The following is a 27,583-nucleotide window of genomic DNA, read 5'->3' on the forward strand; positions in this document are numbered from 1 at the left end:
TTCTTGAAAAGGAGGAAGAAGATACAGGGCAGGGCTGCAAGACCAGCTGCAGAGGTGGGGAGCGGAAGGAAACAGCCGAGAATGTGAAGGACCGCCAGCAACTTAAGCCGTCTGTGCCCACAGACACCTCCTCTGCATGCAGAGCTTTACAAGCCCACACTGCTGCCAGATCTGACAGGAGCAACCCAGCCCTCAGCTCAGGCCATGCGGAAAACCAACAAGTACAGCTAAGAACAACACTCAACCTAGACTTCGGGCTCAGGTCACCAAGGCACGTCTCCCTCCTAGTGCCGAGATTTCCCATGTGCCACCCACACATAGAAACAGTGACATCACGGGCAGCAAAGCCCAGGTCTTCGAGCTCCCAGGCGAAGAGGCCCAGTCCAAATGGCACCTTTGAAACCTAAAAGCTTGGCATGAACAATTATTTCACCAGAAAGCTTATCATCTCTCTCTCAGGTCTAGCACTACAGGCAATGCCTGTATTTCTTTGTCTAAATGGCAGGCCCAAGTTCCTAAGGCTACCTAAGTTCCAGAAAAAAAAATCTCAAGAAAGAAATCGAGTTATGATTTGAAAAGAAAACAGTCTGGCTAGCCCAGACGAAAATATGAGATTCAGGGCACAAAGCCCAACAGATTTCTGTTGGAAATTTAATTTTCAAAGGCAAACACATGGCTTTAAAATCTAGCATAGATAGGACCTAGTTAATGCCTGCCCACCCATAACAAGATATATACATGTGACAGCAGAGAAGCCTTATTATTAAATTTAGAAATACATGTACTGGCCTACCTGGCCTATTCTGGTTTGAAATAGAAACCAACACAGAAATGATCAATCTTAAATGCTAGAATAATGAGAGATTTAACCAGCACACAGCCATTAGCAACGTGAGTCAGTACTTGTGCAAAGCAAAAAAAAAATCTTCAAAGTACAATAAAATAATCCTTCAGGAAAAAAAGAGAACTGAAATTTAAAAGGGAGGTGTGTGAACAGACGAACCAAACGGGAGAACCAAAAGAAACCCTCAGCCAGGCCCAAGGAACTCGACCATGCTGGAACTAGTTCTGACTCGCCATTCCTGAAATTCCACTCTCCCAAGGTTTTCTGGCTCTTCCTTCCCCAGGCTTTTCCTTTGACCCATCTGGGTTCAAAGGAGACTGGAGAGGACCAGGGAGCTGCAGGAGATGGCAGGCCCTCCCAACGGGCAGACAAGGCCCCCTTCCCCGTGCAGTTCAGGAGCCCGTGGATAACTGAAACGCATAGGTCAGCAAAAAGCTTGGTGAAAGGGGCAGCAGACTCATCTCCTTCCCTAACCCACCAGCTAACACACCGCCGGAGCCAGACTGGGCGGGAATGAAATCAGGTAGAAAGGATGGGCCAGGAGGCAGGAAGCAGGGAAAACTGAAAGGATGACACGACCCTGTTAAAATGTCTCAGTCCCACAGCCCGGAGGCCTGGAGCTCGAGATTACAAGGAGGTTTTAAAAAAAGAACAAAACAAAACCAAGATGGTTGTAGGAATGCCAAAATAACCAAATTTCGCATCAGACTGCAGAAGCACTATGATCCAAGCAGTGTCTCGGGGTTTCACCCAGAGATAACCAGGTCTCAACCCTCACCGGTGGCCAAGACTGGAGTCAGTCTCCCCTTGAACCTCTCCTTCCTACGGTCTCCTATAAACAGCCAGGTTTGGCTGAGCACTGTAGCTCTTCCAAGCCACTCTGGCGCTTCCAGGCAGTTGAATGGACGTGACATAAAAACATCAGCCGGGGATAGAATTTGGGGTGGGAAGGTCACAGTTCCATCAATGAGAACTGGAGAGAAAGATCAGGAATTAGGAAAAAGGAACCAGAAAACTAGGTAACCAACAAAAACAACGTACATTTTCATCACCCCCTCCAGGTGGAAGCACTTTGCCACAAATAGTACAGGAGGATCCCAAGAGCCCCAACAGATTAATTAAAACAAAGCATAATTATTCCCATTTTACAGATGCAAGAGCTGAGGCTCAGAGCCTTGCATAAGGTAACCCAGTGAGGGCCAGAATCCAAGCTCCAAGAGACAGGCTTGCCCAAACAAGCGGAGGCTCCCCAAATGATTAGCTGCCCTTCCCAGAGGAAAGCAGTTATCCTCAAAAGGCAGGACTCCCTGGGCCTCTGCTTCTTGTAGTGTTCTAGCTGTGCAGGAACAGCCCCCGAAGGGCAGACACCCGGGATCCAAGCCCAGGGACCTCGTATCACACACTCCAGGTCTATTAGTCCCGGGGGGCTCCAAATGCTGCTGTCCCCTACTTGTCTCCCACAGTCCCAGCACTGAATAAGCAAGGGGCCTGTTCTGCTGTTCTGTCTTCAATTCTTTCACCCCTGTCCAGGCTTGAGCCCAGCACCTGTGGCATCAGCAGGATGGCTAGGCTCTGTGGGTGGCACCACAAATGGCTAACTTCCATCCTAGGACCTGATGGCAGTTATACAAGCAGCTGTAGGAGGGACACCTATTGAGAACCAACTGTGTGCCAGGCCCTCTGCTAGGCCCTTCACCATCTTCCCAGCCCCAGGAGGTGGAGAGTGCAATGTCCCTATTTATCCCACTGAAGGCTCAGAAGTCGCCCGAGGCCTGGGCCTCCTCTGTCCCACCTTACACCACTGTGCACAGACAGGGCTGAATGGCTGCAGTCGGATTTGGAGAAAGCACGCTAAGACTTCAAATGGATGGTTACAAAAACCGAGCTGGAGCATGTGTAAAGCCACATAAAATGCACATAAAACCTTAAAGGAAAAAAAAAATCTCAGGGACGGTTAACAATCCTATAAACCAAAGGCTTTTAAAGGTTTCTCCCAGGCAGCCATTTAGCAAATGACACACTGGAGAGAGCGTCCCCAGCCCCCCTTCTCCGACTTCCTTCAACCTAACCATCCGCTTGAAATACACCCCCTCTTCTTGTCTAAAGGTGGGCTCGGACCTCCACGGTATTTAGGGAGAGGGAGAAAAGAAAACACCTTCCAACGTTCCGCCGGCAAACCCGCTGCTCAGAGGCCCACCGTCTCAACAGTGCTGTTTCTTACTTAGAAGGGAGAGGGGGGAAAAAGAAAAAAAGGAGAAAGAAAAAACCCCTCTGGCAGGGCCGGGTAGCGACATCCTGTTTATTATTACACGTTTTCAGCAATAGAGCATTAAGCATTTTCAAAATAACCCTCTTGTTCCCGCACTGCAACCGCGACGGCGTCGGCGGCTGTTACCCCCGGTCCCGGGCCCCCAGGCCAGCACCCCGACCGCCAACTTCAGCCCCCCGGGGCGGGGGTGCCGCCAGCCCTCCGGCCCAGGGGTCGCCCGACCCCCGCGGGGGTGGTTTTAAAAGTGACCAGGTGCGGTTGGGGTGCGGGACAACCGTCCGGGATAATCCCAGGCCGCCGGGACGCGGGGGCGGCACGGTTACTCCCGGGACCGCGGGGCCGCTCCGCACCTCCAGCCGCTGCGCCCCCGCCCGGCCCCCGGCGGCGGCGTGAGGAGCAGCCCCGACCCCGCCGCCCGCCCGCCCGCCCGTCCGCGCCGAGGCCGCGCGGCGCCGCCACAACAATGGCGAGCGGGCCCGGCCGCCCGCCCCAGGCCCGGCCCCGCAGCCCCCGCCCGGCCGGCGGGCCAACGGCGCCCGCGCGGGGCGGCCCGAGCCGGGCGCGCTCGCGGACAAAGGTCGGCCGCGCCCGGGGGCCGCCGTCAGTCAGCGCGGCCCAGACAAAGCCCGGCCGCGCCGCCTCCATCTTAGCGCCGCGCCCGCCGCCCCTCCGGCCCGCGCCGCCCGGCGCCCCGCGCCCCGGGCCCACCTGGTCTGGGTCCGCGGGCGCGACTGGGCCGGGCGATGGCGGTCGGGCGGCGGTCGGGCGCGCAGGCGGCGGGATGGCGGCGGATTGCGAGGCGGCGGCGCGGCTGCTCGCTCGCTCGCTCCTTCCCTGCCGGCTCGCTCGTCGCTCGCTCGTCGCTCGCTGGAGCCTCGGAGCCTGTGTCTCGCCGCTCGCCTCCCTCTCGCGCTCCGCTCCCCGCCCCCCGCCTGCCGCCGCCCCCGCCTCCTCCGGCCTCCTCCTCGCGCCGCCGCCGCCGCCGCCCGCAGCCGCGCCTCCGCCCGCGCAGCGCCCCCTGCCGCGCCTCCCGGGATCGCCAGCCGCCCGCCCGCCCCCGGGCCTGAGGGGCCCGGGTCCCGGGAGGGGGAGGGGCCGGAGCGGACGACGTGGGGAGGGGAACGAAAGAAGGGGGCAGGGAGGCGAGTCGGGGGAGGGGTACCGGGGAGGGACGAGAGGCCGGGAGACTGGGGAGGGAGCCGGGAGAGGGGGCCTGGGCCTGGGGAGACTCGGGACTGGGGCTCCGGGAAGGGAACCGGGGGAGAAGGGGGAGGGGAGGAGGCCCGCGGGAAGGGGTTGGGGCGAGCTGGGGGGGAGAGTGGACCGGAAGAAGGGGGGCTGGGATAGAGGGGTACCGGGGACGGGTGAGGTCCAGACCAAGGGAGGGCTGGGAAGGGGGGGCCGGATCTCCGCCCCCTCCCCCTTCAGAACTGCAGCGCCTCCTGATAGACCCAGAGCCGAGATTTTGTTCAAATGTGTGCGGTGTGTGCAGGGAAAGGAAACAGAAATGATACATTGTTAATTCAAAAGCAAGGTTGTTGCACAATATAGATACTTTATGCCATTTTTGTAAAATGAAAAATAATAAACGCATCCCCTTGAGTGGGTATCTGTGTGAATGCGAAACAAAAGGTCTGGGAGGATGTACTCCACTCTTGGTCACCTCCGCGGCGGTGGCGGGTCTGAGGTCAGTGGGTCTGAGGTCGGTCAGAGGGGGAGGAGCTAAGGAGGATTCTCTCGCTTCTTATTCTAGATACATTGGTGGTTAGAAAAAACAAATAACTTGTCCCTCTGGCATTTGTCCATATGCCCCAGCCGCAGGCCATGCCCTCTGAAATGGCTTGGGGTGGTTTGTCTCCTTTAATCCCAACCCTGGGACAGGTGTTATCGTCACAATTCACAGGTGAGAGAATGGAGACGCCCAAGGCCACACAGCAAAACCTGGAAGGAAAAGTCCATCCATTTCAGCCTGACTCGGGTTAAGGTTAGCACTGAGCACAGTGCCTGGCACACAGTAGGTGTTCAACAAATATTGGTTGGTTTCTTGAATGGAGGAATGTGTGTCTGGGTCTTGACCTGATTGGCTGTGAAGGAAGGAACTCTGGGACTCACTAAGAATTGGAGGTCACCCCTTTATTATTTGACAGGAGGGAAGGTAAGATGAAAAGCTTGATGGGCCTTGAGTGTTCTGGAAGACAGATAAGACAGCAAGGGGGTAGAAAGGCCAGGTCAACAAATGCTCTGCTCCTCTAGCAGATCTGGAAGGGGAATGACGCCCTCTGGGGACAGCAAGGGTTGCTAGGTCCCTGGAAGTGAAATAGCAGCAGAGGCATCACTTGTACCCCAAAACTCTACCGCTTTTGTCTGGGATTCAAGAAGTCCTTGTCTTTCCGCATTTCTCTGCGGTGACAACAATGATAGGTGCTGTTTACTGAGCACCTTTTCTGGGCCAGACATGATGCTAAGCACGTTGCAAGAAATAACTTTATCCTTGGGAGATGGTTATTATTGTTTCCACTTTCTGGATAAGGACATGGAGGTCAGACGTTGAATGACCTTAGACAAGGTCACAAAGGACCTGGGTGTGGAACAGGATTTGAACCCAGCAGTGCCAGCCTTTGAGGTTGGAGCCTTTCCTCGGGGAAGGCACAGCTAAGAGGCTGGGGTGGGCATGGGGGCGACAGTCTGTGGTCAGGCTGTCAGCCAGGGCTGGCACTGGGGTCTCTCCAGGACGCTGACGGTGCTCCTCCAAGACCTCCCAGAGCTCACGACCCAGAGAGGACAGAGGGAGAAAGGAGAAAGGAGACAGCAGAGCAAGAGGGCTGGACCAAGGCTGGACCTTGAGGTCATGTAGTCCCAGGAGCCTCCTTGCAAGATAAGGGAGACATTCAAGGAGACATTCTACATTGTCAAAGTTACACTAAGGAAACAGCAGCAATCCAGAGCAGGAATATTGGAAGAACGTAAGGAATGAGTGGGCCATGCAGTACAAAGCTGGGGACAGTTGGCACGAGCCAACGAGCAAGAATTTATTTCGTTTTTGTCAGTTTTTTCCTCTTAAATCTGAGGAAACTTGCAACTCTGCTTATGGGTGGAGAAAGCTTTTCAGACTCCCAAACTGAGCCAGGGGGGGAATTCCGCCCATCCCTCGTGCCTAATGCTTGTTTTATGTAAACATAATTTTATTGTTTTTCAAAATACGATTATTGTCTTTGGATACAATGAAATTTAATATTTTTGTATAAAGCTTGTCATGTATTTCCTTAGCCATGATTTTCTTTTTTAAACCACAGTGCGGCTAGATGTGGATGTCCTTTGCAATATTTTCACGTGGAATATGCGAAGTCCTGTGATTCGTCAGATTTGGGTCCTTTTTTACAACCTCATCTAGAAAGTTGCCTCCTTATGCTCTGTGTTCTCTTTCCTTTCCTTGGGTTTCTTCTTCTCTCACCCCCAGCACACAGTCCTAGTCTTGCTGGTGGCTCATTTCTACACAAGTCTGTATCCCTACAAGACGAGGAGCTCATCCAAACAGGGTCACTGAATTGTTTATTTTTAAATTCCTGGCACCTAGCACACACTCAGTGGCACATAATAGGTGTTTGATGAGAGGTTATGGGATGAAAGAAGGAAACAAAATGAAAGGAGAGTGAATCTTGAGACTCAGAGAAGGAATTTGACTTCTGCTGGTGCCATGTCCAGTCCTGGCCTCAAAGGGAAGCCAGAAAACCTCCCGCTCTTCCATTGCCTGGAGAGTCTAAGACTTTGCTGGGAGCCTCTCATCCCTCCATCAGTAATAGGTACCATTTTTTGAGCATGCTCAGAGGAGGAAATTAAAGCACAGACAGGTTTAGCGACTTGCCCAAATTCACACGGAGCTGGTGACAGAGCTGAAAAAGAAAGAAGAGCTGGAAAGGAAAATGCACACGTGTTGAGGGCATCCACTTTCTGTATCTCTCAGCCTCTTCACCATGTTTTTGTGAGTTAGGATTGTGATCACCCCATTTTACAGATCAGTAAACAGAGGCTCCAGGACCTTCACCCACCACTGCTGGTGGCCAGACACTGAGTGCTACTCCTGTATTTAGGAGGCCTCTCTGGTCAGCCAGACGCCAGAAAGCCCTGGCATATCAGTGTCCCACTGCAGGAAAGGGAAGTAGAGGGTCACTTGACACTGTGAACACAAACACAGAACCAGCCTGTAAAGCACTGGCCCAGGCACAGAGCCTGGGGGCAGCCCTGGAGACGGCTCACGTGGGCTCTGTTTGGCTTCAAGGCCACACCTCCAGCCACTCCGAGCCCAAATGTTGCCCAGACATGCCCACGCACACAGAGGTCCAGCCGTGTCACCTACTTTTCTGAGGGAGGCCTGTCCAAGCTAAATCCAGAAGCAGATATGGGTCTGTGCCCTTCTGCCAGACTTCCCCCAGCACGAATCCGTGGTTAAGAGTGCTGGATTTGGAATCAGACAGACTTGAGTTGAATCTGTCTCTGTCTTCATTTACTGTGTGTCTTTAGACAGTGACTATAATTGTCTGAGCCTGTGAAAACCGGGGAAGGGGTTTGTTGTGAGAATTGAATGAAATGGTGAGCATTGGTTGTCGGCACAAGCTGGTGACCAGCAGGCATTCAGCACATGTTGGTTACCACTGTCATTCCTTCTTACTCACAGGCACGTGTGAGTCTCCTTCATCAGTCATCAAGTGCTGGGTAATAAGCAGCTCCAAAACTTAGTGGCTTAAAAACAACAACAATTTGTTATTTCTCACGATTTGGTAGGTTTGGAATGGTTCTTCTGTTCCACCTGGTGTCGACTGGGATCAATCATAGCATCGCACCATCTCTGCATCCACGAGGTGTCTCATCCTCCAGGATTCTCCATGTGGCCTCCCCATCCAGCAAAATAGTCTGGGCTTCCTTATAGCATGGCAGCTGGGTTCCAAAGGAGTGAAAGTGGAAGCTGACAGACCTTGTAGAGGTGTCACTTCTGCTGTACTCTGTCGGTCAGAGTGAGTCACAGGGCTAGCTCAGACTCAAAGGGAGGAACACCCCCCTGTGGAAGGAGCATCCTACTTGTATAGGGAGGGGAAGATTGGCTGGCAAGTTATTTGTAGACAGTCTCCCTGCTCTCATGACCCTTTGCTGTCCCCCACCCTGTGCCTTACACAAACCTCCACTTACCCTGTCTGATGAAGACATTCCATCCAACTGCAAAAAAAAAGTTACTGAGCTCTGTACCAGCAAGGCCCAGTGGGGTGCCGAAAAATGGCGAGATGAGAAAGAAACAATCCCTACACTCAAGAAAACCCCAAGTTCAGGGGCACTAAAAACAATACAAACTGTGATTTATTAGGACCTGGAGATGTGTCCAAATCATCCGGCCTGGTGTTGGCCTGGCCTGGTGTTTCCTCCTGCCCCAGAACTGCAGGAGGAAAGGGGTGACGTGTCCACAGCTAACGTGCAATATGATCCGGGAGTGTGAGGCCTACAGTGTGGGCAGTGATCATGTGTGCAGGATTCCTGGACAGGCTTGCTTTCCTTTGCTCTGCACCTGTTCTCCAAAGTGCTATTGTGCTAATGAGAGACAGCGTGAGTCTCAGTTTCAGTTCAGAAAATGTGGTCATCTTAACTGGAGGGGGGAAAAAAGAATAATCGTCCAGGGAGAATTGGATTCCAGATGGGGATGGAGACTTCTTGATGCAGGTGCTTTTGACACCAGGCTTTGAAGGAAGCATGGAGTTTAATCAGAGGAGACTGGGGAAGAACAGTCCAGATGGAAGAACCAGCTTGAACAAAGGCCTAGAAATGGGAGTGTCTGGGCACCGGGAGGGGCCACAGGCTGGCTGGTGGCCCCATCCCAGGGAATGTGCATTCCAGTAGGGGTGGGAGCCTTGCGCTAAAAATACCGCACTTGCGTCTGAACAGGCAACACAGGCTTTGGTGCTCGCACCGGGCGGGCGGGCAGCATCTGAGTTTCAGCATCCCAGACATACACACAAGAGCTAAAAGCAAAGTCTCCTCTGCGGGGCTCCAGGACAAAGGGAATCCAGGACTGGGAGCGCTGGCATTTCTCCTCACATCACCCCTGATTCTTAGGCATTCACCCTCCACTTTCCACCAAGGGAAAGATCCTGAGGGGTGGAGGGAAGAGGGAAAGAGCCAAGACTGGGGAATAAAAGAAGAGGGAGGGTAAGGTTTAAAACTTGGCAACTTCTGCTGAGAAAAAGCAGGGGCAATTATTGAGGGATAGGGCTTGGGGACGGACAGGAAAGAAGAAGCAGCTCTCTAAGGAGGCTCCCAGAGAAAGGATAAGCATAGCAAGTACCAGGGGGCATCCTACCTGCTCCCTTTCTTGCTCACAGCGGAATTCCCGAATGTGGTCTTCCTTCCCAAGGAGCACTTTAGAATCTTCTTCAACATGGATCCCAACTGAGGGAGCTGACGTGTGAAGAAGAGGAAGCAGGATAAAGGAGGGTCCTTTGTAGGAGGCCTTAGGAATCAGGTCTTGCCTCTACAGCCAGTATCTCAGAAAAGTAGGTACTGAAGAAGCAATAGATCTCAAAATCTAACTTGATACCAAGAAAATGAGAAGACAAACTACAGAATGGGAGAAAATATTTGTAAAGCATGTATCTGCTAAGGGTCTAGCATCCAGGATATAAAAAGAACTCTTACAACTCAACAAAAAAAGACAAACAACCCAATGAAAAAGTGGGCAAAGGACTTGAACAGACATTTCTCCAAAAAAGATACATGAGTGGCCAACAAGCACATGAAAAGATACTCAACATCATTAGTCATTAGGGAAACGCAAATCAAAACCACAGTGAGATACAACTCCATACCCACTCAGGTGGCTAGAATTTAAAAAATGAAATTAATAAGTGTCGGCAAGGATGTAGAGATGTTAGAACACTCATACATTGCTGGTGGGACTGTGAAATGGTATAGCTGCTGTGGAAAATAGTTTGGTGGTTCCTCAAAAAGTTAAACATAGAATTATCATATGACCCAGCAATTCCACTCCTAGGCTTATGCCTAAAAGAATAGAAAACAGATGTTCAAACAAAAACTTACACACGAATATTTCTCACAGCATTATTCATAACAGCCAAAAGGCGGAAACAACCCAAATGTCCATCAATTAAGGAGTGAATACAAAAATGTAGGCGATCCACACTGAAGTGTTATTTAGCCACTAAAAGGAATGAAGTGCTGTTACACGCTACAGCACGGGTGAACTTGAAAACATTATGCTAAGAGAAAGAAGCCAGACAGAAAAGTCCACGTAGTGTATGATTCCATTTGTATGAAATTTCCAGAATGGGTAAATCCATAGAGACAGAAAGTAGATTAGTGTTTGCCAGGGCCCGGGAGGAGGGGGATGGGGAGACTTTGTTGAATGGGTGTGGGATTTCCTCTTGAGAGGATGAAAGCATTCTGGAACTACTAGATAGAGGTGATGTTTGCGCAACATTGCCAGTGTACTAAATGTCACTGAATCACATAATTTAAAAGTAGTTCACATGGCACATTTTATGTTCTGTGTATTTTATCACAGCAGAAACAATCTAATTTGAAATGGCACTTTTGCTGGGATCTTGGTCAGTTATGTTACCACCATGTTTTACAAACATATCATTTAGATTTCCAACCTTCTAGGTGATATTGACATTTTAAGGAAGAATACACCACTTTCTGTCTGTGTGTTTCCAAAAGGCCCACTCATGTAAGTCCAAGAGCAGGTGGGGTATGTGAAGCCAGGGGCTCCTCCCCCAGGCACCCAAGAAGCTTCCTGTGTCAGCTGCACGGTTTACATCCCTGTGGATGAGGCTGGCAGGTTGCCAGGCAGTCCAGTAGGTGGAGTACTTTATACTCCAGCCTGAATAACCAGAGTTTGTCAGATAAAAATGGTGGTCCCTGAGAAAAATAGCTAGTACTGCTGTCAATCACACGGAGCTTTTCTTGGAGACACCCATTGTACTTTGGTTTGGCTCAGAGAAGCACCTTTTGTGTACATCCCATTTTGTCAGACAAGATATTAAAAAAGTATGGACTTGGGGCCGGCCCAGTGGCTCAGGCGGTTGGAGCTCCATGCTCCTAACTCCAAAGGCTGCTGGTTCCATTCCCACATGGGCCAGTGGGCTCTCAACCACAAGGTTGCCGGTTTGACTCCTGCAAGGGATGGTGGGCTGCGCCCCCTGCAACTAACAATGACAATTGAAGCTGGAGCTGAGCTACGCCCTCCACAACTAAGACTGAAAGGGCAACACTTGACTTGGAAAAAAGTCCTGGAAGTACACACTGTTCACCAATAAAGTCCTGTAAAAAAAAAAAAAAAAGAAGTATGTCCTCAAGGGTTGAGATTGAATAGCATAATTTTTACTGCTTCATCAAGGGCATTCTAAAGTAGAACTGACTTATTTTTTCTGCAAAAGCATGGCAATAAAGAGTGCAATGTCCTCTGGTACAGTTTGGAGCCACTGCCTTGTTTCGTGATACGGTCCCAGCAGTCATACTCACCATTGGGACAAACGTCCACACAGTGAAAAAAGCAAACAATGTCTTAGTATTATTTTGAAAATAATTTTGACCCTTGCAGGCCCCTGAGAAGATCTCAGGGACGCCCCAGGTGTCTGCAGACCATACTTTTGAGAACTACATGCCTAAACTTGTTTCCCTTGTGGTAATTTAAAAGCCCAACAGAAAAACCCACCAAGAAGCAGTAGGCTCCCTTAGAGGTATTTATTGAGCACATGACTCAGTAAACATTTTTTGAATCTTGAATAATGGCTTCCACTTACTTGCCAGGTGTTATGCTAAACATTTTATATACGTTGTCTCGTTGAATCTAGCATCCCCATTTTACAGATGGGAAAAGCAAGGCTCAGAGAGGATAAGTAGCCCAGATAGCTGTTGATGACCAGATCCAGGAGTGAACCCACTTGTGTCTGACTTCAAACCTTGTGTTCTTAACCACTGTGCCATACTGAACCTGTTTGGGGTCAAAGGTTAGATCAAGAGAAAAAAAGGAAAATAATTAAGGGTAAATTTAAGGGAGTTTTGTAAATCAGTTTGAACAATTAGGCTGCCTATATGAGTCTACTGTTTGCTTCCCAGTCAACAAATTGAGTGAAGACATACTCTGTCCCATTTTCCTGGTTAGCAGTTAATTGCAAGGCTATCTACAGAGTATGTGAAGAGCGATGGACCATGATCACGGTGAGCCCCTTCTCCCCTTCTCACAAGGGATGGGTGTACAGGACTCCATCATCCCTGTGGAGGAACAGATACAAACAATAGCCAGAGGAGGGATGACACTCCAGTGGGGCTCAGGTGCGGAATCTAAAATGCAGCAAGAATAATGAGACAATTGTGCTTCCCCGAGCTGTGTCCCCACAGGTCAGGGTCCACAACTGTAACCGTCCTTCCAGAGCAGCAAGTGGTAGCTTTTCCCGGGTGCTCGCCCCCTGCCCCAGCCCTGACAGGCTGGGCTGAACATCTCCTGTGCTTCTTCCTATTGTTTGCAGGGGAGGAATTAACCAGTGAAATACCAGCTGCCAGGCTTGCCTGGTCTCTATTAATGCCTCAAGCCAAGCTCCTTGGCGTTCCAGAATATGATCTGACCCCTCCAGACCTCTCCAGCCTCATCTCTCACCCCCTCACTTTCCAGAATCATAGTGTTCTGTCTCCTCCAGACTTGGTGCCAACGGTTCCCTCTGTGTGGAATAAACTCCCCTTAGCCCCACTCCTTTGCTTGGGTGAATCCTACTCAGCATTCAGGACTCAGCTTGGACCTCTCCTCCCTTAAGAGCCCTGTTAGTGCTCACCTCCAAACCACCATAGCACCAGACTTCTCACCTGCATCGCTTGTTCAACAGCAGGACAGGAGGCCATGGCTTACAAGACAGATGTGATGCCCACGGAGCTTATGGGCACTGTTTGCCTGTCTTACTTGCTGTTAGACTGTAAGATCCTCAGAACTGGGATGGTGTTTGCATGTTCACCGCTATATTCCCTGAGTCTTACACAGTGCCTGGCACAGAGTAGGAGTTCAATAAATATTTGCTGAATTCACGAGTGAATGAATGAACAAAGGAATCCACAGAAAGGAGAGGAGAAAAATAGGTGGCATAGGAATGCAATGAGATAAGAAACAACCTTTGCACCTGCCTATGGATACTTAACCTTGTCATTCCACGGGCATTGCTGGGGGCGCTAGGCCGTGGGTATCGGGCACGGGGCTGGGTTGAGGGTCGCCTGAACAAAAGAAACAGAGTTCAAAGAGGGGCTTCCAATCCTGTAAAGGAACAGTGTGCACACTTTCTAATGCCAGCATGAAACAACACAGCCTCAAAAGGTACAATGAATCTTGTCCCAACTAAGCCAGAAGTGTTGAGAGATAAAAATTAAATAAGTGAAATTGTACAGTAATGATAGAAATGACTATGTATTAGGTTGACTGACAGCTGTGCCCACCCACGCGTGTCAGTGGTGCATGGTAATAAAGTTTACTTTTTACTCCTCTCCCAAGTGGGTTTTTCTAGTCGAGCAGCTCTGTTCCATGTGGTACTGCAGGGATTCCAGAAGCTTCCATCTCTGGTTCCACTATCACTCCCAGCTGTCCAGGCAAGGAAACAGAGAAGAAGGCGGACCTGGAAGTGTGCTTTATCACTTCTGCCTACATTCCATTGGCCAGAACTCAGTCCTGTGGCCTCACCTTGCTGCAAGGGAGGCTGGGAATTGAAGTCAAGTGGTGTGACCCAGAGGAAAAAGAAGTAGGGATTGCCGAACACATATTACTCTCTGTCACAGCTCTTGTTTACTGAGACTCTACTAAACGTCAGGCCTGTGCTAAAGAAGTCCCATGCAAGTCGTCATGTTACCCTTATGTCAGCTCAGAAAGTTTAAGTAAATTGTATGAGGTGACAAGCTCGTGCTTGGAGAATCAATGTGGAACCTGATCTTTTCAACTCAAAGCCTGTAACTGAAAGACAGTAAGGACAGATAACACTCGTGAGCCACCACGTGCACTGAGATTAATCAAATGCTGGTTTGGGGGTAGGTATTGTTCTAAGCCCTTTCATTTTAACTCACTTGATCCTCACAACACCCTATGAAATAGATATTGAGATCACTCAGCAAGTATGTAGCAGAGACAGGATTCAAACTCAGTCTGTCTCCAGAGTCTACATACACATTTGCCCCACTCCTGCCTCTCTACAGACAACAAAAGGAGTAACTGCAGGGCAGAAGTACTAGTACCCTGGGGAGGATGCGAGATGGTCCACTGGGATGTGAGAGAGAAACATGATCCTTCTATTTATGCTTCTCTTTATTCTTTTTTTAAAAATCAGAGCTATAGGGGAGGCCGGATGGTTAGAGCGTGAGCTCTCAACAACAAGGTTGCCGGTTCAATTCCCACATGGGATGGTGGGCTGTGCCCCCTGCAACGAAAGATTGAAAACAGCAACTGGACTTGGAGCTGAGCTGCACCCTCCACAACTAGATTGAAGGACAATGACTTGGAGCTGATGGGCCCTGGAGAAACACACTGTTCCCCAATATTCCCCAATAAAATTTATTTTAAAAAATCAGAGCTATATGAAACTTTACTAATATGTATGTATTATACAGACTGACCCTGGCGCCCTCATTCAGCTGAGGATCAATCTGTATGATACGTATTAGTAAACTTCAATATGCTCTGATTTTTAAAGGAATAAACATAAATAGGTGTCACCTGCAGTGCTTGGATAAATGGATCAGTGTGGTATATTAGTTTTAATTAAATTAACCCTCACAGTGTAGGCAAGTATTGTGTTTCCCCGAAAATAAGACCTAGCCAGACAATCAGCTCTAATGCGTCTTTTGGAGCAAAAATTAATATAAGACCTGGTCTTATTTTATTATAATATAAGACCTGGTATAATATATAACATAATATAATATAATATCGGGTCTTATGTAAGACCGGGTCTCATATTAATTTTTGTTCCAAAAGACGCATTAGAGCTGATTATCCGGCTAGGTCTTATTTTCGGGGAAACAGGGTAGTTTTATAAGATTCATGCAAAGAATGAATAATTGGATAACCACTCTGGGTACCACCTCTGCCCTAAAAGCCCTAGGCTCTCTGACGCATGCCCAGAAACTCTACATCACAGAGTGGAAGGCTGGACCTTGAGGCCACACCCCTTCTCTTTTCCCCGCCTTCCTGGTTTCTTCCAGTGGCATCATTGGCTACTTCACCTTGCGATTGGGCGAGCCGCTAGTTATCAAAGGAATGCGATTGGACGGAGTCGCCTTGATTGGCTGAAGTTCTGTGGAAGGGGCGTTTCCAAATCTTCACGTCCACCAGGAAGCAAAGAGAGAAATAGTCTTGCGGTAGTTGGAGCGCTGCTGTCCGAGCACCCGGGCTTGTCAGCCCGCCCGGCCTGAGGGCGGAGGGGCCAGGAGAGCCCAGGGCAGCAAGCGAGGCGGGATGGCGGCTCCTGCCTGCAGAAGCACCAGCAGATATGCCGGCGGGAACCTTGGTGGAGCGGACTGCGATGAAGCAAGGCGTCGTGGTCTGACACAGAACCCCCATCAAGGTCCCCAGCTTGTAGCCGAGGCCACGAAGACGTTACTGGATCGGGACCCTGGGTCTGAGGCTTCCGCTCACGCAGATGGGCACAACCGGTCAGGAACCCCTGCAGGAAACTGAGTCTGACCAAGCAGGTGGAGCTTTTGCGGCTGAGGAACGGCCCCCATGCAGAGGTTTACGAGCCAGGGAACTGGAAGAAACAAATCAAAACAGCTGATTGTTGACAGCGAGTCCTCTCGGTCCACAAACTCATCTCCAGAGCCAAGTGGGGGAATTGAAGACATTTGACCAACGGAGGAGGATCCAGGTGAAATGTGATCAGCAGAAATCTGTGCCCAATTTCTTGTGTCTGAAGCTCTATGACCTGGGGGCAAACAAACCCAGTCCCCGGGACATAATTCTTCTTGTAGAAGAAGAAAAAAACATCTGTGGAAATGAGCTCATTGGTAAAGGTTGTCATGAAGTTGTCGAAGACGTTAAACGGAAGACTCGCCAGAAATCCACCACCACAAAAAGCCTAACGTTTTCCTGGATCGAGATTTTGTACGTGTGAGATGTCTGAGGCCCAGGAGAGATCCGATTCATTTTCTGAGAGGTTCCCTCACAGGTTTCCTTGAAGTTCTGAGTGACTCACCGTGTCCCTGCCTGTGGCACGAATGGCAACAGCAACAGCCTGAAGATTGGGCAAAATTCCATGTGATCAGAGATTAAAGCCACAGAAAAAGATAATGGTAGATCCTACTGGTGATGCCGCTTGATTCCGTTTGATACGCTGAAGCTGACTTTCCCGTCTACTGGAGACGCTGGTGAAAGGCACAGCCTGGGCTTGCTGAACAAGAGTAACAGCATCAAAAGGACAGAGTGACACCAAAAGGTGAAGTCTACTCAGCCATCACCTGCATGGTAGTATCTTCAAGGAACCCACAGACACAGTGGAAACAATGCAGATAAAGACGTGCTGAATAAGATAGAAATAAGATGAATAGCATTCTGCCTTAGAGTGGTTTGAAAATACTCACAAATCAGGTCATCAGAGCATCCCAGATCACTAAAATTATCTAGAGAGATAAAGACACATGAGTTTATTGTATCAGAAAATAACCCCAAATTTTAACTTAGGTTAAGCTGCTAGACAAAAAGTTCCTGTATTTTTCAGAACCAGCAGGGGGCATACATGTTGAAATAATCATAACCAATACCACACAAATAGCCAAGCCTCTCGGTTTGCATCTGGGCATTGTGCAAAAGTGTTACATGCATTAATTAGTTTGTTAAATCCTTACAATGACCCTATGAAGCAGATTATTACCCCCACTTTAGAAACAAGGTAACTGCGTCCTGGAGGAGGTAAGCAATATTCCCAATTAGTAAATGACAGAGCTAGGTTTGAACGTAGGCAGCTGACCACAGATGCTCTGCTTTCAATGATTATGCTATACCGCCACCCCAAGATGGCACACAGGGACATGTCTGGCTAAGAAGGACGGTACATTTATACCAAGATGCGACTTGTGTAATTTCGTTAGGAGACATATCAGTATTTGCTTTCTCAGAATGGATCTAATAAGTAGGTTGTTGATAGTAATGAATGAGAACCTATAAAATGTAAGGATGAGCTTACATGAACTCTACTTATCCTGATCAGTTAATGGATAATAAGTTACAACACAATATGTGAATATGATAGGCGTTTTCAAAACAATATCTTAAGCATAATGCTAATTGTTCCACTAAGTTAGCTTTCCAGAAAACCAAAGTAAACTCTTTAAACTCTAAAGTTTTTATGTGTTTTAAATGCAATCTTATTTTTTAAAAAAACTATCTTAACTAGAGGATCTTGGACATGGTTCACCTTTTTTTTTTCATAGTTTAGTACTATTAATGTTTATTATCCTGTGCTTTCATAGAATTCTGTCTCATTCTTTGGATTCCTATTAAAATCAGGCTGCCAGCCAAATCTTATGTCGTGGCCGTGGTCTGCCTTAAATAACACCTTTCTCTATCCCTGCTCTCCCCACTCCCGCCCCCAACATGTGGCTGATAAAATGCTTTGGGTTAAGAGACCAAATAACTTTGTTGAGAATTGTAGTTTTAAAAGATATTATAATTTAGCATAAGATCTTTGTGACAGTAATTTCTTGCCCCCAGAAATTTTTTCCCCCTTTCTTTCTAGTTTACGATTATGATTTGAAGGTTGATGTTGCTGGAAGACTGACCAGCAGATAAACAGTTTACATGTGTACTTACCTACTAGTCACCTAATAGGTATGCCTCACAATATAAGTTGGAGACTCCTATTTACAAAAGCCTAAATTATTGTAGCCTTTAGGGGTTGGCAAAAAAAGGCCCAGATGGTAAGTATTTTAAACTTTGAGAGCCATATGGTCTCTGTTACAACTATCCAACTCTGCTATTTAGCATGAAAACAGGTACAGACAATAAATAATAAACAACTGAGTGTGGCCCTGTCCAAAAACAAATTTACAGGCAGTGGGCCAAATGTAGACCAAAGGTTGTGGTGTGCCTGCTCCTGCTTAAGCATTTGATAATCTGACACGGTTTGCAATCAGAAGTTTGCAAAGTAGTTTGCATAGTGTAAAATAAACGCCTTCAGATGGGGAAAGAACCACCTTCTGGGCAAATCACATGAACACACTGCTCTGAGGAAGAGAAACCTCTGTCCCAAGTCAGACAATGATAAGGACCCTTTTTCGGTGAAAGGTCATTTCTGAAATCCACTTACAATGTAAAAACCTTCGTAGAAAGTACAGTGGAAGTTCAGCATTTCAGTCCCTAATGTCACACAATGTACCAAAGCCCTGGGGTTGATTCTTAAAAGTTTCATTTTCTATGGAGAATTTCTCCTTTTGTTAAAAAAAAATTTTTTTTTTAATGCACCATTTGCGTGCAGTATAGCTGATGAGGGGAAAAATCTCACTGGGTATCAGTAGGTTTATTTTGTTAGTTTGTACATAAGTACTTCATGTGTTTTGGTGCTATTGTACCCCGTACTTTAAAAAATTTCAGTATCCAGTTGCTCAGTGCGAGTGTAGCTGCAAGCCTATATCATGGCCCTCAGTAATTCTCTCCTCTTAGTATTCATTCATGTCTTTGTGTAATTCCCTTACACACTGAATAGAATTGACTTATAGGATATTACAGAAATGACAGAGTGTGACTTTTAAGGTTAGATTATAAACCATTTCAGCTTCTGCCTTGCTCTTTCTCAGCTGTGAGGACACTTAAGCTACCTTGTGGAGAGGTCCACGTGGCAGGGAGCTGAGGCCTCCTGCCAACAGCCAGCAGCAGCTTGCCGGCTATATGGGTGAGCGACCTTGGAGCTGATCCTCCAGCTCCAGTCAAGCCATCAGATGACTGCAGCCCAGGCTGACGTCTAGGTTGAGAGGTCCTGAGCCCCACGTCAGCCACTTCCAAATTCCTGACCCACAGAAACTGTGTGAGTTAATAAAACTTTATTATTTTAAGGAGTGCTCGCTTCGGCAGCACATATACTAAAATATTATTTTAGGGAGCTAAATGTTGGGGTAATCTGTTATGCATCCCTAGATAACCAATACGGCTAGTATACAGAAATACAATTGACTTTTGTATTTTGACCTTATAGTTTGTGACCTTGCTAAGCCCACTTCTCAGTTCTAGTAACTTCCTTCTAGACTCTTTGGGATTTTCTATGTAATCACGCAGTCTGCCAAGAGACAATTTTTTTGTTTGCATTTTAAATCTATTTACCTTACTGCCTTGGTAAGAGCAGACATCCTTGCCTTGTTTTTTTTTTTTTTAAAGATTTTTTTTTTATTGGGGAAGGGGAACAGGACTTTATTGGGGAACAGTGTGTACTTCCAGGCCTTTTTTTCCAAGTCAAGTTGTTGTCCTTTCAATCTTAGTTGTGGAGGGCGCAGCTCAGCTCCAGGTCCAGCTGCCGTTTTCTAGTTGCAGGGGGCACAGCCCACCATCCCTTGCGGGAGTCAAGGAATTGAACTGGCAACCTTGTGGTTGAGAGCCTACTGGCCCATGTGGGAATCGAACCGTCAGCCTTCGGAGTTAGGAGCATGGAGCTCTAACCTCCTGAGCCACCAGGCCGGACCCCCTTGCCTTGTTTTTGATCTCAGGGGAAAAGCATTCAATGTTTCGACATTAAGTGTGACATGAAGCATATTTGTAGATACTCTTTGTTCAGGTTGAGGGAGTTCCCTTATATTCCTAGTTTATTGAAGATTGTTTTGTTTTTAAATTATGAATAGATGTTGAATTTTGCCAAATGAAAATGCAAGCCACAGGCTGGGAGAGGATATTTGCAAAACATCTATCCAACAAAGAACTTGTATCTAGAATATATAAAGAACACTTACAATTCAAGAACAAGACAATTCAATTTTTAAAATGAGCAAAAGACTTGAATAGATACTTCATCAAAAAAGGTATTTAAATGGCAAATAAGTCCATGAAAAGACATTCAACACCATCAGTCACTAGGGAAAATGCACGTTCGACCCCAGTGAGTTACTACTTCACACCCACTAAAATGGCTTAAGTTAAAGAACAAGACAATACAAGCTGACCATTCGGAGGATGTAGAGCACGTGGGACTCACATAGCGGTGGGAATGTGAGATGGCACCACCACCTTGGAAATCAGTTCATTGGTTTCTTAAAACATTAAACAGACACTTAGCTATGGTCCACCTAGTCTACTCCCGGATAAGAGCAAATACACGCCCACCCAAATACTTGTACACGAATATTCACAGCAGCTGGGACAGACAGAATAATGCCCCTGCCCGCTCCCCCAAGACACCCAGGTCCTAATCATGTAAGGTATGTTACCTTACATGACAAAAGAGTTGGCAGACGTGATTACAAAAGGATCCTGAGCTAGGAAGATTATTCTGGATTATCCTGGTGGGCCCAACGTTATCACAAGGGTACTTAGAAGAGGAAAGCAGGAGGACCACGGTCAGCGAGGTGTGACAATGGGAGTGGAGCTTGGAGTGATGCCTTCTGAAGATGGAGAAAGGGGTCATGAGCCAAGAAACTACAGATGCACTCAATCTTTCTGAATCTCAACATAAGTAGGCTGAATGAAAAAAACCAGGCCAAGAGTACATCCTGTATGCTTCAATTTATATGAAATTCTAGAAAATGCAGATTGACCTATAGTAATATAATAGATCAATGGTTGCCTGGGAGAGGGGCTGTGGGACGGAGGGGAGGATGGATTATAAAGGGACACGAGGAAACTTGTGAGGGTGGTAGAGATATTATATTGATGTGGTAATGGTTTCCCAGGTGTATACATATGAGTCAAAACTCATCAAATTGACCACTTTAAATATGTGCAGTTTATTGCATGTCAATTACATCTCACAAAAGCTGAAAAGAATAATGAAACCATCTAGGAAAAAGAAAGGAATGGAAGACAGTAGTACTAAGGAAGCACAATAGGAAAATGTCAGCGCAGAGCTTTCCCCCAGTCCTCGTGTTTGAATTAATCCACAAGACTCTGAAACATGGAATTACAGCCAGTCTCTTTAAACGAACAACTGTTCCCCGGGTGTAAATTGGCCTCGAGATACTGGGTTATATAATATGACGCCATCCCAAGTTGCAAAACATGTAAAAATCAAATGTTCCGACAAACCTCTATAGTTTTCCCAGTCTTGTTTAAAGCTGTGCCAGTACTTTCCAAAATTTCCAGTACTTTCCAAAATTTCCTTACACTTAATGATAAATGTTTTGAAGTCTTTTTTTGAGGGTTTTTTTGTTTGTTTGTTTTGTGTGTTTTTTTAAAGGAAAAGCGGAAACTTAAGTTCCACTGGGAATCTTTGTTCTTCCTGCTGTGGTCAGAATGTCTGTAGCAAAACCTAATAGAAATATAAAAAATTTTTTTTAAATCTGGTAAAGAACTAAAACATATTTCATTAGCCAATCCTGGAAGGCTGGCAGGAAGCACGGCTGAAAGACAACGTACGGAGACAACGTCTGCAGAGGATGGTATGATCAGAGGGGTGTTACAAGTGTTTTTAGCAGGTCTCTGCTTATGGTGTTTGCGGGATTCTGCCTCAGTCATGGGAGGCCGAAGCACCACTTAATGTCTGTACATCATCCAAGCAAAGATGAGCTAGAGAAGATAGCGCCTCCACGATGACTCGTTTCATAAACACAATTCATGAAAAAACAACAATCAAACTACCTGTGAGTATAATTCCTGATGGAGCAGCTGCTTTGGACTGGAGAAAAGCAAGGATTCCAGCGTGTGGTTATTGAGACAGCAGCAAAATGAAATTCACCCCGTAGATCATTCCTGGTGAAAAAATGAGGGCAGAGCACACAAAGTGCACCTTAAATAATAGAATCTTCCAATACTTTTCAACGAGGAGAGGAACCACCATGAAATTGCCTGCCCCACAGAGCAGGTGAAGAATCTGCAAGGACTCGCACTTAACCTTGAGTCTCAGGCTTTTCTTTTACAAAAAGCTGTGTTCCGAATTCACAGGCCTTTTCAGTGATGACAAGTAGCTGTTGGTAGCATGCTACTCCACAGATGTCTCACAATAAACACACGAGATATGACGATTAAGTTCGCGAACTTGTTGCAACGGTGTTGCTAACCTATTTTGATATCAGAGGGATTATTCATTATGAATTTGTACCAACTGGACAAACAGTTAACCAAGTTTACTATTTGGAAGTGCAGAAAAGGCTGCGTGAAAAAGTTAGACGGAAACGACCCGAACTTTTTGCCAGTAATTCATGGCTCTTGCATCACGACAATGCACCAGCTCACACGGCACTGTCTGTGAGGGGATTTTTAGCCAGTAAACAAATAATTGTATTGGAACACCCTCCCTACTCACCTGATCTAGCCCCCAATGACTTCTTTCTTTACCCGAAGATAAAGGAAATATTGAAAGGAAGACATTTTGATGGCATTCAGGACATCAAGGGTAATATGATGACAGCTCTGATGGCCATTCCAGAAAAACAGTTCCAAAATTGCTTTAAAGGGTGGACTAGGCACTGGCATCTGTGCATAGCTTCCCAAGGGGAGTAATTTGAAGGTGACCTTAGTGATATTCAGCAATGAGGTATGTAGCACTTTTTCTAGGATGAGATCGCAAACTTAATTGTCAGACCTCATATAAGCAAACAAACAAATACACTATCTGACTTTAGAGCAAAAGGGCCATTGTACCAAAGAATGGTACAAATACTGCTTTTTGACCAATGTTGCTACGGAGAGAGTATTGTGAAAAATGGATGTTTGGGAATGTTTCAGTATTATTTGATTTGGTCACATATAAAAGCTCTTATGTCTGCAAACTTAAGTAACTTAGAAATGGAATTTTCTAACCTGTTTAAAAATTTTCCAAAGAATTTACGTGGATTATCGATCCATTTATTAGGAACATAAAAATGTGACACCTTTTTAGTTTGTCAAGATAACTAGGTGACATTATGGGACATGAAGCTTTATTAGTTAAAACTAGATATTCCTTATCAAAATCTAATCTTACAAAAAGAGAGACTACCAGACAGCACACATCCCTTGGGGCAGTTTAACACTTCCTAATAAATAGTCCTAGACGCAAAATCAAACCGGAATCTCATCGAAGCTTCTAGATCCAATTCTCAATTTATGAGGAAAGTAGAGGACAAAGCTGTATCAAGGGGATGCAGTTAACAAATGCAGATGGTGGGAACCTCTGGGACAAATGACCACGTTTCCCCAACAAATTGCAAAAGGGGGTGTTACAGACTGAATTGTGCCCTTCCCCCAATTCGTATATAGAAGTCCTGATCCCAAATGTGATTGTATTTGGAGATGGGGGTCTTTCTACAGAGGTGATGGAAGTAATGGATGGGGTGGGACCCTAATCTGATAGCACTCGGGGAGAAGGCGGGATCTCAAAGCCAGGAGGAGACGCCACACCTGGAAACAACCCTGTCCAGCCTTGATCGTGGACTTCCAATCTCCAGAACTGTCAGAAAATAAATTTCTGTGGTTTAAGCCATGCAGTCTGTGGTATTCTGTTATGGCAATCTCAATAGACTAATACAGGAAGGGAAGAGAAAAAGGAAGGAGGAGAGGGAGAGGGGGATAGAGATAAACAGATATGAAGGGGGAACCTATAGACTAAAAGACACAACCATACCCATCAGTTATGTATATTTTACCACAATAAAAAAAAGTAAAACAAAAACCATAGCGACCAACCACGTTCTGACCTAATTTTGATCCAGATCAAAATAATAGTAATCATCATCATCACCATCTTGTACAATTACGATATTTGTGAGACAACAAGGAATGTAAACAGATAGGATATTGGATGATATTAAGGAACTATTATTTTTAGGTGTGATATTGGTGGTGGTGTGTTTTTTAAAAAGGGTCCTTATGTTGAGAGCTACATATAGAATTATTTGTGGAGGAAATGATACAATGTTTGGGGTTTGTTGTAAAACAATGTGGGAGCCAGGGACGGGCTGGGTATTGGGTTAGATGGAAGTTCATTACACTACTTTGTCTACTTTTGAATATGGTCACAATTCTGTGTAATGCAGAGTTGAAAGAAAGACATAAAGTTAACAAGCCAAAGGTAATTAAGAGCTTTCCTGTAACTGGTAGATGGAATTGAAAACAAAAAGTGCCACGATTTTCTGGGTATGGCAAGATGTTTTTCTTCCTTTCAGACCTATGTGTCTTGACAAAGTGTCTTTCCCAGCTGTCATGGATGTTGGGGCCAAGTATTGAAACGAATTGAGTGTTTTGAAACAGCCCTATGAAAGTCTAAAACCAAGATTAAAAAAAATAAAGCATGTTATAGTCAACTTATTAAAATATTATTCATACTATTTAAAAGTGAGAGCTGAAATGTTTTTGTGTGAGCCATAAGAGAAATAAAATGCAAATTGTTAAAAATACCATTTATTTTATCCCACCCTTTAAACTTAATTTTCTTGTGGGTTGTACATTATGTTGTACTAATATAGCCAAGGATTTCCTCTAACACATGCCCCAGGAAGGGCCGGAGCCCACAGTGCCACTGCTTCCCAACAGTCCCCTGGGCTCGTGAGGCTGCCTGGCCATCTGCCATCAGTGACTCAAGCCTTTGAAGCGTGTGGCGCTTGTCCAAAGCCCAACTTCATTCTGCAGCTGAGACTAGCGCTGCCTCTCTCCCCTCCACGCGGAGAGTTGGTTGTGGGCATAAACAACCATAAGTCCACCTGGCTGGCTAACAGACTAGCACCCCCCCACACACACACACACTTCCACCTGTTTGTTTGGTGTTAGAAGCACACACCTTAATCTTCTGTCCAAACCGAGAATCAAGTTGAACTTGCAGAGAAACTCCAGCACCAATTAAAACTCAGGCTCTTTAGAAACAAAACAAAGATGCCTCTTGTCACTTCTCCTCGACATGGTACTGAAAGTTCTAGCCAGAGCAATGAGGCAAGAAGAAGAAGTTAAAAGCACTCAAATAAAAAAGGAAGCTGTAAAACTATCTCTATTCATAGAAGGCACGATCTTAAATGTAGAAAACCCTAAAGAATCCACACATATAGAAGAAAAAAAAAGTTAGAGCTAATAAATGAATTCAGCAAAGCTGTAGGACACAAAATCAATATACCAACATCAGTTGTATTTCTATATGCTAGCAATTAATAATCCAAAAAGGGAATAAAGAACGTCATTATTTATTTATAATAGCATAAAAAAAACCATGTAGGAATAAATTTAGCCAAGGAAGTGTAAGGTTTGTGCACTGAAAACCACAAAATATTGCTGAAAGAAATGAAAGGAGACCTAAATAAGTGGAAAGACATCCGCGTTCACGGATCGGAAGACTCACTATTGTTAAGACGACAGTGCCACCCAAAGCAATACACAGATTCAATGCAATCCCATCAGAATGTCACTGGTATTTTTGCAGAAATGGAAAACCCCATCCTAAAATTCATACTGAATTTCAAGGGACCCAGAATAACCAAAACAATCTTGAAAAAAGAACAAAGTTGGAGGACTTACACTTCCTGATTTCAAAACTTATTACAAAACTACAATAATGGAAACAGGTGGCATTGGCCTAAGGGCAGACATGTGGACCAATGGAATAAAATTGAGAGCCCAGAAATAAACCCTCACGTCTATGGTCAATTGATTTTTGACAAGAGTGCCAAGACCATTTGATGCGGTAAGAACAGTTGCTTCAATAAAAGGTGCCAGGGAAACTGGATCTCCATACACATAAGAATGAAGTTAGACCTTTATACCATGTCCAATATTTAACTCAAAAGGAATCAAAGACCTAAATTAAAGAACTGAAACTATAAAACTCTTAGAAGAAAACACAAGGGAAAATCTGCATGACCTTGGATTTGGCAATGATTTCTTAAGTGACACCAAAAGCGCAGGCAACAGAGGGAAAAATAAATTGGACCTCACTAAAATTAAACACTTTGTGCCTCAAAAGCCTCACAATCGAGATAGTGAAAGGACAACCCACAGAACAGAAGAAAGTCTTCATAAATCACATGTCTGATGAGGGTTTAATATCCAGAATATAGAAAGAACTCTTAAACTCAACAGCACAAAGACAATCGACCCAATGAAAAAGTGGACAAACGACTTGAACAGACATTTCTCCAAAGAAGATATATGAGTGGCTGATAAGCCCATGCTGCTCAGCTCAGTGTCGTGTCGTTAGTCATTAGGGAAAGCAAATCAAAACCACAATGAGCTACCACTTCACACTGAGTAGGATGGCTATGGAAAATAACAAGTGTTGTCGAGGATTTGGAGAAACGGGAACCCTTGTGCGTTGATGGTGGGAATGGAAATTGACGCAGCTGCTGTGGAAAACAATACGGCAGTTTCTCAAAAAGCTAAACAGAGAATTACCATACGACTCAGCCCTTCCGCTTTTAGGCCTATACCCAGAAGAACTGAGAGTCAGGACTTACAGATACTCACAGAAACATTATTTATGATACCCCAAAGGTGGAAGCAACCCACGTGTCCAGCAACCAATGAATGGGTTTAAAAAATGTGATGTGACACACACACATCCAATGAAACACTATTCAGTTATAAAAAGAAATGGAGTTCTGTTACGTGCTACAACGTAGATGAACCTTGAAAGTATGCTGAAGGAAATAAGCCAGACACAAAAGGACAAATAGTGTACTATTTCACTTATATGTAATATCGACAATTCATAGAGATAGAAAGTAGATCGGAGGTGACCAGGTGCTGGGGTCAAGGGAAATAAGCACTTATTGCTTAATGGGCAGGCATTTCTGTTGGGGTGAAATACTGTGGTTATACAACATTGCGAATACACTTAAAGCCATTGAATTATATGCTTTAAATGGTTAAAATGGCAAGTTTATGTTATGTATATTTTAGCATGTGTGCGAGAGCGTGTGTGCGCATACACACACGCACACACACACGCACACACACACTCCCAGACTCAGACACACCTGGGTTCTAATGCTAACTGTGTGAGCTTGGCATGGAGGAGAAGAGGAACCACTCAAAGGACATGATGGCACTCGGCACCTGTCTCAGATTTCTTGCAGTTCCTTGAAAGCGCCCATTTCCTTTCTGCCGCAGGGCCTTTGCACATGCTGTTTTCTCGGCCTGGAGCACTCTTCTCTCTTCTCCTGGCTAACTCCTGTTCATGTTTGCGGTCTCAGCTTCAATGTCACCTCCCCAGGGAAGCCTTCTCTGATGACCATTGCTCCATACACTGTCATCACACCATGGACCTCTTCCCAGCACTGACACCCCTGGCTGTGTGCAAAGATGTGTTTTACTCTGCATCTCCCCCACCAGGCCAGGAGCTCCTAGAGGGCAG

The 27,583-nt window shown here is 46.2% G+C and overlaps 1 protein-coding gene across 10 annotated transcripts in view; it reads right to left on the minus strand.

Moving 5' to 3' along the window:
• The window catches only part of PRRC2B (proline rich coiled-coil 2B), an 85,420-nt gene extending 81,430 nt beyond the window's left edge, over nt 1-3,990 (minus strand). For 7 of the 10 annotated variants that reach the window (XM_088792823.1, XM_088792820.1, XM_088792821.1 and 4 more), the window contains exon 1: nt 3,822-3,960. The gene's annotated coding sequence lies outside the window, so the exon portion shown is untranslated. Of the gene's footprint in view, nt 1-3,821 lie in introns of all 10 variants that reach the window. The other 3 variants (XM_088792824.1, XM_088792818.1, XM_088792819.1) reach the window with 3 other exon arrangements.
• Nucleotides 3,991-27,583: the final 23,593 nt, after the last annotated feature.

Source organism: Rhinolophus sinicus, chromosome 16, assembly GCF_057876585.1.
Source record: "Rhinolophus sinicus isolate RSI-liver-muscle chromosome 16, RSI-T2T, whole genome shotgun sequence".
Lineage (NCBI taxonomy): Eukaryota > Metazoa > Chordata > Mammalia > Chiroptera > Rhinolophidae > Rhinolophus > Rhinolophus sinicus.